The following is a 12,498-nucleotide window of genomic DNA, read 5'->3' as shown; positions in this document are numbered from 1 at the left end:
CTCACCAGAGACAGGAAATTTTTTTTGCTGTGAACATACCTAAAGCTCACATACAAATCCCCATTTCCATAAAAACCAACTGCAGAGAGAAGTGAAGGCAAGACCTCTTATTTAAGCCTTTATCAGATTTCCAGCAGATACTCTCTGTTGAGTTTGGGAGCTGATTATTGCAGAAGAATAAAAACAGTTATAACCATCAAAACTGGTACAAAAGAAGAGAAAGTAGAGGTTTATAAAATTCAAAACTGTAACTCCTGGGGTACAAACACTCGCAAGGTGATAGTTACCTTAATTCCTGCAGCAGATGATCCAGGGTCACCCTAAAACAAAACGCATGAGAGATTAGTCCACAAGTTATGAGAATAGGAAACACACAAGCACACAGACAGCCATTATCAACATGGCACTCAAAGAAGCCCCATGACCAACAGGCCTGACTATGCTCCATAAGACCATTCCAACATGGCATCTGTTAAGATGTCAACAATTTCCAAGCTAAACAATGCACTTTCTAAAAACATGGGTTTATTTTGAATGCAAAATACTTAAGGGCTATATTCCTTGAGGTCAATAGAAACATATAAATATGTATCTCTTCCCTTGATACAGTGCTAAAAGTGTATTCTAAAGTAATAAATTATAATTTTGAGATCTGGGATTTTGGTTTTCTCTATTCCTGGAATGTATGAATGTCACGGGCTCTCAGTTACTGGGAGTTCCTTGACCCTCTCAGTCTTCAGAAAGTCAGGGTTCAACAGATAAAGTCAAAGGGTTAATGATGTCGAGTTGGAAAGAGCCACGTAGCAGGTCGGTTTGTTTAACTCACGAGGCACTGTCACAGTTATGACCAGCACATTTTCTCTAGCTTTACACTTACTTCATTGTGACACAGTCACCGGAAAATTACAGGATGATGGATGACTCCTGGGTGGCAGGGACATAGGTAAGACCTGAGAGAAAATCTTGAGGTAGAATCTGCTTTCCTAAAAGGTACTGTACTCCATCGGGATACCACAGAGGGTGACTACATTCCCAAAGCAAATATGCTTATAAAATCAGCAGAGAGGGATTCGTGGAAAAGAATATGGAGGTTAGTTAAGAATGTTGCTTCTTTCTTTTTTTACCCATGAGAGACTATGGACTCTGAGAAACAAACTGAGGGTTCTAGAGGGGAGGGGGGTGGGGGGATGGGTTAGCCTGGTGGTGGGTATTGAGGAGGGCACATTCTGCATGGAGCACTGGGTGTTATGCACAAACAATGAATCATGGAACACTACATCTAAAACTAATGATGTAATGTAGGGGATTAACATAACATAATAAAAAATAATAATAAAAAATAAATTCAATTAGCCAACATATAGTACATTATTAGTTTCTGATGTAGTGTTCAGTGATTCATCAGTTGTGTATAACACCCAGTGCTCATTACATCACGTGCCCTCCTTAATGTCCATCTATTTCTAAAATGAGGCCAACAAAAGTGCCTTGGTTTTCAAACTCCTTCTAACCCCCCTGTCCCATGAACATGCTACAAGCAAAAAAAAAAAAGGGAGAAAACTTAGCCATTTGAGACTGTCGAGAAAATAGGAACTGCTACAGGAGGAAGGTACACACTGGAATTTCTTCAGCTGTCATATCCATGCAAGTGTTCAAGGAACTCCAGGGATCTGGTTCCTTGTTCTGGATTTAGGAAGCTGCTCATTACTCTCTTTTAGAGACACAGATGAGGCCTCAGGCCTCTGTCCATGGAGCACTGGTCCCCCTCGCCCAATTCTTCCCACCTCTTCTCCACGCTGGCACCTTCTCTTTCTTGAGGTCTCAGCTTACGTGGTTTCGCCTCAAAGAACACTTCACCAACCAACTTCAGACACATACCCCTCACATACAATATCCTACTGCACAGCATTGAGCTCTGTTCATGTCCTGCATAGCTCACTTCATAATTACGTATTTATATTTTCTGCCCATTCATTGTCTGTCCCTTCATCAGACAATCAGCCACATGGGGGCATATTCAGTGTCTACTTTTATTCAGTGCTTAGCCCATAGGAGATGCTCGATACCTTTATGGCAAGTGAATGAACAAATCTCAAAAAGAATGTTTTAAACAAGTCAGGAGTCAAGGATCAAAATGAAAAAAAAAATTAGGAGGGAAAAGCTTAGGAAGGAGAAGGAAATCATAAATTAACTTACTGAAGAAACTGATACATATGTGAGCTTCTTTGATGTCTGTAATTGTTATTACCCAAGGAAAAATTAAAACATGACAAAATATAAGGGCCCTAAATACTGTCTTATACTGACTTCTCTTTCTGATCATTTACATTCAACTGAGTTCCAAATGGGGAGTGAAATAGATGTGGCTAATAAAATAATACTTATTTCTACTAAATCAAATCTGAAAGCTATCAACACCAATGAATCAGGTTTGCAATATTTTGCACAATAACACCTTTGTATTCCTAAAAGCAATTTTGACTTTGCTAACTCCCTTCTCTCATCTCATTTATACCCCATAAAACTCTGATGAGATAGGGCAGATATTACTATTTTCATAAGGAAACTGAAGGAACTAGAGGATAAGTGAATTTTGGACTTCCTAAGTTCCATTGCCATGTTCTTTTTATTAGAATATGAATTATTGTTTTTTTTCGTTTTGACAACAGGGCTTAAAAGTTGCAGTAAACTTGTAAATAAAAGGAAGTCGCTTGTATTAACTGCAGTTTAAAACCTTTTATTTTTAGTGTCCTAATGGAAAGTGGCTGGATAATCTACCAATGAGACTAAGGACTAGATTTAGTTCTCATAGAAAGTGGATGGAGAGAAAAAGACAGTTTCCTGAAAGGCTGATTTATTTGTGGAAATTGGAGCAGTTTCATTTGAGGGGACTGTGAGTGATATTTTAATTCTCTTTTTAAAAACTTAGACTGTGAAATCTCGAGGAATTTTTATAACTTTTAAGTGGCAAGACAACTGCTGAAAGACAGTCATAAGTTAAACATTTTAAAGGATAGTCCTGCAAGTAGTGGAAATAAAACAGTCAGTGTTATAATCCTCATTCCTTCAAAAGTGAAAGTGAATACAGGATTAAAGTCAGAAAAACCCAACCATGTCTTAAGTACACTCTTTGCTTCATAAGTTGGCTGGTCTAGAAACACGTTTCCATAGGGCGAGTCACAAATGGGAAAATCCTTTGAGAAGACACTCAAGATAAATGAATTAGACTTTTGATCATTCAAACACAGAGAGTTTCTGTTTCTGGTCGTGATTATTTTCAAACACAATAGTTAGTATATAATGTTATGTATGTATTAATAAAGTCTAAGCAGATAAATGAAGTGAATGTGGTGACATTTTTATCATTCATTAATTCATTCGATAAGTTGTTTGTTGAGCACTGATTATGAGCCAGCCGTGTTCTGTTTGCAGGGATGCGGGGAGGTGGGTGAGAACAGGGAGCAATGCAGTTACAGTCCCTGCCCTTGGCCTGTGCTCATGACAGTCACATACTAATACACACACACAAAAATGTTATTGATTGAAAGCATGAAAAATACTTTCTTTTTCTTCCTTTCTTTCCATTTTTTTTAAAGAAAAATTTAAAAAATAGGAAGATTCTCATGTTTGGGAAATACTGTTTTTCTGTATATAGCAGAAGACATGATAAACAAATGCATGTCACAGGAAAAAGTTCTACCATTCCATGAAAATAAAAAGCAGTTGAAAGGAAAACAAACTTTTTATTCAATAAATATTTATTATCTCACAAGTATGTGCCAGGAACTTGGATTGGTGCTGGGAGTAGTTTGGCATCATATAGGTTTTTTGTTTATTTATGTGTTTTTTTCTTTCCCAATGAGCTAGATGGATGTCCAGTTAAACAAGAAATGACAATAAATCCTGATAACATTTAAGAAAGGGATTTTAAAGAGTGTTGTGGGAGCATAGAGTAGGTAACCTAACCAATCTGAAGGAGACTGAAAGGCTGCCCCAGGGAAATGACTTACAAATTAAGGTCTCAGGGGACTGAAGAATTGATGGTGGAGGTGGGCGTGGACAGACAGTAAGAGTGTTCTAAGCCGAGGCAACCACATGTGCCGAGTTAGAGAGGGCCCCGCATTGACCGGGGGGTGTGGGGGCCCACGGAGATAGACCTTCACATGTGATTTTAAGAACAGACAATTTGATGGTAGCTCCAAATATGGGTGTGGCTTCTGCAAAGGCTCAGAGGATGCAAATCAAAGATGCTATGTAGGCATAAACCAAGAAGGCAGTGTTTTTCCGGGAATGGAGACTGAGGGACCAGAAAAAGTGAAGGCACCTGTCAGGTCGTCCCAAGACCGGGAAGGTGGAGCTTCCGAATCAGCAGACTGAATTGTGAATAACAGATTGGCATGATCAAACCATTCAGCTTGCCGCACAAACACCTACTTTCAAGTTGCTTGAAAGAGATAACAAATCCATTTCTACATTTGTTGGTGGGATTAACGCTCCAAAGAGCAGAACATGACCTTTGCGTAGTAACTCCACACATGATTGAAATCGTTCTTTGGTGTGTTACTCTCAAGCCTAGAGTGTACTGCAGTTGCTGGCCAGGGACAAAACCCAGCCTCATGGTTTTTACAGTTCCACAGCATTTCCAGATGACCAGTCTGGAAAGGTTTAGATTGCTTTACCATCCAAAGGCACAGAGTTGGATCAAAAGGAAAAAAAATCCTATTAAAGTGAATCAGTCAATGACGTAATTTACTACTTCAACGGCAGAAAAAAAAAGAATTTTTTGATTTTACATCTCAAACTTGGTAAATGATGAATGAGTTTCACATACTGAACCCAAAGGCCGTGAGAAGAGTGTTTCCAACATACTGGAAACAAATTATATGACAGAAGCAGGAAATGTTTTAAAAAACACATCAAAAATTATATTCCAATTACAGCATTCTCGGGATGAATGCTACAGGTCAGATTACATATTATACATTACAGATTCTTATTTACAATTCCCTTTTAGGCCCATTGAAAGTTTATAGAAATGATTTCCCTTTTAACTGAAGCATTTCTTGTACTTAATTTCAGTTGACTAATAAAATTTTTGATAAAAAAGAAAACAGCCCATCTAGTTGATTTCAATTTCCATGTGGTAAGAAAGCTAACATTTATTGAGAGTTTACTCTATGTGAGTCGGTATGGTAAATGATTTGCTTTAATAGAAGATCTTTTCAAAGAAAAAAAGTTGCTTTACTACTGGAAAATTGAAACTTAAAAATGTGTCATTAAAGAAACGATTATTGGCCTACATTCCAAAAATTAAGCTTTAAAAATACATCTTCTAAAGCATAAAATTCTCTACAGGAATCCACATAGGTGTAGTTCAGACTTGGCATAAGCTTTTTTCACTTGAAAAAAACGCCCTCTGTTTAGAAGATTTCCTTTCTTTAAGCAGAGACTGGCAGCGAAGGCCCGTGGGCCAACTCCAGCTAGCACCTGCTTTTGTGTGGCCCATGTGCTAGGAATGGTTTTTACATTTTTACATGGCTAAAAAAAAAAAAAAAAAAAAATCAAAGAACAATAATATTTCATGACATGTGAAAATTTCATGAAATTAAAATTTCAGTGTCCAGAAATCAAGTTTTATTGGAACATAGTCATATTCATTTCTGGACATACTGTTTATGGTTGCTGTCACACTGTAAGAACAGAGTTGAGTAGTGGTGACAGAGACCACAAGGCCCAGAAAACCTAAGATATTTATTTTCTGGCCCTTAATAGGAAGTTTGCTGACCTCTGGTTTTAAGTATAAACAAGAAAGTTAAATATAACATCCAAGTTTATATGGGGTTTGAAATTCTGACTTCGAGAGTGATCGAAGTACACCATTGGTCTTATTAAGTATTAAGCATATGGGGCGCCTGGGTGGCTCAGTTGGTTAAGCGACTGCCTTCGGCTCAGGTCATGATCCTGGAGTCCCTGGATCGAGTTCCGCATCGGGCTCCCTGCTCAGCGGGGAGTCTGCTTCTCCCTCTGACCCTCCCCCCTCTCATGTGCTTGCTCTCTCTCATTCTCTCTCTCAAGTAAATAAATAAAATCTTTAAAAAAAAAAGTATTAAGCATATGTATGTCATATTTGATTGCAGCATGATAATTAAATTTGACAGGTATATAAAATGGGTCTACAACAATGGTTTCAACTAGAAGTGATTTTGTGCCCCAGGGGCCATTTGGCAATGTCTAGAGATAGGTTTGGTTGTCACAACTATTGGAATCTAGCGGCCGCAGGCCAGGAGTGATGTTAAACATCGAACAGCCCCCACAACAAAGAATTATCTGGCCCAATATGTCAATAATGATGAGGGTGGGAAACCCCAGTCTACAAGAGACTGAGGGTCCACTCTAATTTCTGGACTGCTCTTTGAATACAAACATAACTGCGACTTGGTGATATTAATTCATTCCTACCATCCATGCCATATTTATATTAATATTTATAAGAATGAGAAAGATAAATTTCTCTTTATTTTATGGGGATGCTTTTATGACTAACATTATCCATCTGTACTGTAATAATTTTCAAAGTGAAATATTTTTATCCTCAACTCTAAGCTTAAATGAATAAATCTTTTATCGATAACTCAATTACTTAGCTTGATTTTCATGAAAATCTGACTATTCTATTTTCAGTTTCTTAAAAGATCTTTTTCTTAGTCCTTTACAGCACAAGTGAAGTGAAATACCCTTCTTATGCCAGAGATATCTGTGAAGTATGAAGCCAAAGCAGAAGCTATAATGAGAGACGGGGAGGGGGGTGATGAGAAGAGGTAGAAAGATGAGCCACAAGACCACTGTAATATAGATGCTAATAATGATTTAAAAGATTAAAAAAAAGAAAATACAACACAAAGCCTGGCAAAATATCTGGATTTAGTAGATTTCAGGTCAAGGCAAATTTTCAAGATTGCATTAGAGGCTCTAATCAAATGACATTTACTTTCAAACTTTTAAATCTCATCCCAATCCTTGTTCTCTCCCCAAATCGGAACAAATGGAATCACTTCAGAAACTTTATTTTTATATCTCTGAGTATCAAGGGAGTGCCCCACTTACACATGAATAAATGGTTTTCTTCCTTGAAGGCCATATTACTGCAAACCTAGCTACACATTTTCTAGAATTTGTGACATACCATTTTACTTTTAAAATACTTAAATTTGGGGGCGCCTGGGTGGCTCAGTCGTTAAGCATCTGCCTTCGGCTCAGGTCATGATCTCAGGGTCCGGGATCGAGCCCCACATTGGGCTCCCTGCTCTGCCGGAAGCCTGCTTCTCCCTCTCCCACTCTCCCTGCTTGTGTTCCCTCTCTCGCTATGTCTCTATCTGTCAAATAAATAAAAAATATATATTTTTAAAAAATTAAAAAAATAAAATATTTAAATTTGTAGCTAGGAGTTTGTGGAACGATCACCTTCATAAGTTAGATATTCAAATGTTCTCTAAAATTGTAGAATTATTTCCCATCTTATCACACTAAGTTACTACCACTCATTTACCTGTCTCAAAATCTTCTGTGTTCACATACATGAAATAATATTTCTTGCTCATACACATACTCTTTCATATTTTACAACACTGTACCTTTTCGCCTGTGTCACCTTTGGGGCCATTCTCTCCAGCTTCTCCCTAAACGGGGCGGGGGGGGGAGAGATATAGTAAAATATATCGGTGACATTACACACAGTAGCCTTCATTATTTTGAGTTTGCTTTCATGTGCACTATATATTAAAATCTGTTGCAAATGTTCTACAGAGCTAATGTATTTTTACTTGAACAGCTGCCTGATATCAAGTGGTCCAAATAAAATTTATTACAATGAACATAGCTGAACAGTTTTAAACTATTCTATGATAGCAACAGAAAGCAGTACTTTCTCTGACTTCTACTAGCTCATTCTGGCACGTAAAGCCTCCTTAACGATATGTCTTTTCTCCTCAAGAAAGCCTTTTTCCTGACCATTCCCTCAATATGCCACATGCCTTAGCACCAGCGTGTCCTTCCTTCCTGCCATTCCTGCCACCTGAGCTCCTGCCCCCCCCGCCCCTTCTCTCTGTGTAAATCCTACTCTGTCTTCAAGTTCAGCTCAAATCAAATCTCCAGGGCTTCAAAGTGCATGACACAGCCCTCAAAACTGTGGGCGGAAGATTAATTTGTCTGCACCTATGTGTTTTGCATTTGTGAAATGAACTTTATATTTTATTTGAACACTCTTTTAATTATAGTAACAGAAATTGGAGAGTTTATGCTTTCTGGGTTATTTTTGAGATTTCCTGTGCTTATTCCCTCACATCTCTTTTCTACCACAAAGCAATGCATTAGGAAAAAAAAGTCATTCACTCATTATCCATGCTTTGATTCCTTCAAAGCTGAATTCTTTCATTTAAGTCTTACAGCATGTTATAGTGGAAACATCATGGACTTTGGCGCCAGAGAGACTGAGCCCAGCTCCAGCACCTACTGGGCAAATGAAATGCTCCCTACATCACATTTCACATGTGTAACAGAAGGGCAAGAATGCTTTACGGGGTTATAAGAAATAAACAATATGCTGTGTGTAAAGCAACTAGGCCAGTATCTGATGCAGCATAAGCTGATAGCCATTAGCGGTAACAATGCATTATTGTTCATAGATTCCATAAGCTGGAACACCCTTCTGTTTAGCTTCATAAGAGGTCACTTTTGCATCATTTAAAAATTTCCTTTAAATAAGAGATAAAGTACTGATGATGGTTTCCCTGGAAGAGGGAAGAGATGTGGGGGAGAGAGACTTATTTTTTCTCTCCATTTTCTTTTCGTGTTTCACATACATATGAAGCTAACCTGCTCAGGTGTTTGTCTATGGTGACCGACACACCACAGAGCCCGGGAGCCGGAGCGGCTCTATTTGATGAATCCCTGGGATGGTGCTGGCACTGATCCTTTCCCCTCCTTAATTTCTACACAAAAGAATGATCTGATGACTAATTAATTTCAGGTTAATTACAAGGAACTGGTTGGACACCAAATAAATATACTGATAATCTCTTATGAGGAACCTTTGACAGGCAGCCTATTAGCATACTTTTCAAAAGTTTGCTTGGAAATCCCTTTATTAAAAAACAAAACAGACACAACAAACTTTCTTATTAGGAAGACTGGCTCAGAGTGGTCACGAAATGAAGGGTTTGACTGAGCCGTCCCATCTGCTTTGCTCTCCCTCCATTTAAATAAATGCCTTTTTAATTTTTGCCTCACAGTGCCAAAAAATACAGTTACATTCAAGAAGCGTGCGGGGTCTTTAGATGTACTTCTTTTAGGATTAGAGGTGATGATATTAATTTATCAGAATGATCACATCACTTCTGAAGAGCATGGTGTAATGTGTTGGTAGCTTCCTACGCAGGCAGCACGTTTCTCAAGCATTATTAAAGTAAATAGCATGAGAACCAGAAAAATTAGCACCACGGTATGCACTGAGAGTCTAAAAATAATCAGGACGCCCCAAAAGTAGTCAGGAAGGACATCTGTGAGAAATTTAACATATGGCACTCTCCTCCTCCTTTTGTTTCTCTTTTTGCTTTTTTATAGGAATTCTTTGTGGGGCAATTTCCAATGTATTTGTTGCAGGTAAACATCTGTATTCCTTTAACTTCATGACCTAAGAAGCAGTAGGGAGAGATATGGATGCTTAGAAAAGCACTGGGGTGGCAATAGCAAGTAGGTAAAAACAGAAGTTTTGCAGACCTAGGGAATTTTGAAAACCACTTAGAAGCTTGACATAGAATGTTCAAATATCTTCCTTTCCCTCCATTTCTTTAAACCTTTTTACCCAAACCTCTGTCCATACATAAGAATTACACTATTCTCTCCTACTAATTAAGAGTTTGACACGAACAGTGGTTGTTATATCTATCTATATCTATGGATCTATATCTATTGCTATGTAGTCATCCATATCTCTATATATTTTGGTTTGATACCTCTTTAGGGAAAAAAAAAGATAATTACAGGCAGAATCATTCCTACCTTTTCGCCTTGATCTCCAGGTTCTCCCTGAGCAAAAGAACAAAGATTGAGTGACACATTAAATTATAAAACACCCAATTAAACACCACCTACCAAAATCAGATATTGAACATACTAAGTCAATTATATGCGACACTTTCTATTTTGGCAACATAGAATTGCTATATTGAAAACAAATGGTAAGATGAGTTTCCTGAAGAATTGGGCATGGATATCAATATCAAATGTAATCTTAGTTCTTTGCTTTTAAAGGACTAAAGAAAGGTATTTAAAATTATCATCCAGAATCCAGCTTTGGGGCATTAAGAACAATGTGGTACCAATTCAATGTCTTCAGCAGCTTCTTAGTTTTCAAGTTTTTATTTCCTCCAAACTCAGAAGCAGCAAGGTGGGCTAGCACATTCTTTCATGGTCTTTTACTCAAAGCAGCCCTCAGTGTATAGATTATTTCAGGGGTCTGGAGTCTGTGTAGTTCTCCCATCTGTCTTCTTCAAACATGATCATAAACACGGTCCTGAACTTGGAGTCCTTCAGAGTGTCATGAATTCTCCCTAACCTGCTGGTAACCAGCATGTTCCAAATCAGGTATATTTTAGGCAGCAGTGGTACCTTCAGGAAAGAGACTAGAATGGGGCAGAGTCAAAGCGAGTTTAGGAGAGTGTCTTTATTCAAAATGATGACCTGGACCATATGAGGACTAAAATGCCAAACTGTGCTTTGAAGAGAATCCTTATTTTCACTTTACCCAGGAAGGCATAGGTGATGGAGTGGGAGAATTCTAAAGTAAATCATACACATTATGATAATATTCTTCTTATGAAAAGCATCAGTAAGTGTTGCCATGAGATCAGGCTGCTTAAAAAAAATTGGCTTAAGATGATTATTGTGTTTTTTAATTTAAAAACCCCTCGAAGTCAGTTTGGAGGCAAGACTCTTTTCATTTGCTAGGACTCAGTCTGACCCTTTGGCTTTCTGAATTTCTGGCCACCTTTCAGTGCTCAACATCCATCCTGATGGTTGCTAGGCAACAGAAGAATAGACCTGAGAACCTGCATTAAGCATTAACTCTTATCATTTGGCTGTTTAGCATGGAGCAAGAGGGGAAAAGACAGGAGAATGGCTGTAGTCCCAGAAGGAATATTTCCTTTCCTCTCCTGCAGGACAAAGGGCAGGTCTATAAATTTTAGGTCTGTCCTAGGCGCCTGTCAATAGCAATGTGATCTGTAAAATCAGCTGACAGGCATCTGTGGGTACAGATACACACCCGCACAGCTGACGGGATTAGACATTAGTTATGTACTTCAAGGGATGTTCACTCATCAAAGGATTTGGGATTTGTCTGCCTGTTTGGTTTAAACTAAACTGTCACCAATCTTTTTATATTTAACAGATTCATTTGTTCTTCAAAAAAAAAAACAAAGAAAATTTGCAACCCCCCAAAAACCCTCGTTATATGTTTTCCCTATTTAGTAATTCAGACTATATCCATTTTTAAATTTTAGACATGCCACATCAGCCGGTAGAGCGTACCACTCTTCATCTAGCGGTTGTGAATTGGGTGTAGAGATTACTTTAAAAAAGTAAACATCTTAAAAAAACAAAGCAAAACATGCCACATCTTTATTCTGCTCTTCATTTGATTAACCGCTTATATGTGTAAGCGTTGGAGGTGACCAAATATTGAAGAAAGGCCACAGTGGCACTGTGAAAATCGTCTTTAGTAAGTCTTACCAATATTATGCACATTTGAGGCAGTATGGACAAGGCCTACATTTTAACACACTCATTAAGTGGCAAGATGACAAGAGTCATATTTGAAATATGGGCTTTTTCTCACGTTATCGAAGTATCCCAGCATAAAAATTTTGACAACTGTTACCTTATTTGTTTTTCTGCATTTTTAATGCTAACGAGGATCTTAAGCAATTTAGTCGTTAGTCACAAACTTCTATACCGCAGCAGATCATACTACTGACAAATATTCCATCCAAGTAAAACCAGTGGGATATAGAAAATTGTTACAGCTCACAACTTCATGAAAACTCGTATCTCGGATGATTCTGCTTGGTTTCATCTGTACTAACCTTTGGCCCTGGTATTCCGTTTTGTCCTACTGTTCCAGGCAAGCCGGGCTCACCCTCATGGAAAGAAGAGATACTATTAGATAAAATACACAAAATCCATACACTATATAGGTCATTAGAGGATAGAGCTATCCAGCAATGCTCTAGAGGTAGAAAAATAAGTGCCTACGAGGGTAAATACAAACTAGCTCATTTGGTCCAAAATTCTATGTGCTGGGGGCCAAGGATAGAACAGGGTTAATTTTCTTTGTTCAGTCTTTTCTCCATTAAGAAAGCTGAAGCAACTTCCTGACGGAAATGAGTATCTAGCATGGTGCTGGGTACCTTGTAGGCAATAAATAAATAAATAAATGTTTGT

At 38.1% G+C, this 12,498-nt stretch overlaps 1 non-coding gene across 1 annotated transcript; it reads right to left on the bottom strand.

Annotated features, from left to right (window-relative positions):
* Positions 1-7,654: 7,654 nt before the first annotated feature.
* LOC110575517 lies at positions 7,655-12,191 on the bottom strand. The gene is made up of 3 exons (XR_006539593.1): positions 12,141-12,191; positions 10,057-10,083; positions 7,655-7,676 (listed from the first exon to the last, which is right to left on the bottom strand). It is a non-coding gene; the product is annotated as an uncharacterized LOC110575517 (transcript).
* Between the last annotated feature and the right edge of the window lie 307 nt (positions 12,192-12,498).

The sequence above is a fragment of the Neomonachus schauinslandi genome, chromosome 2, assembly GCF_002201575.2.
Source record: "Neomonachus schauinslandi chromosome 2, ASM220157v2, whole genome shotgun sequence".
Classification (NCBI taxonomy): domain Eukaryota; kingdom Metazoa; phylum Chordata; class Mammalia; order Carnivora; family Phocidae; genus Neomonachus; species Neomonachus schauinslandi.
Note: the sequence above shows the minus strand (reverse complement) of the source record. Positions and strands in the feature narration are given on the sequence as shown.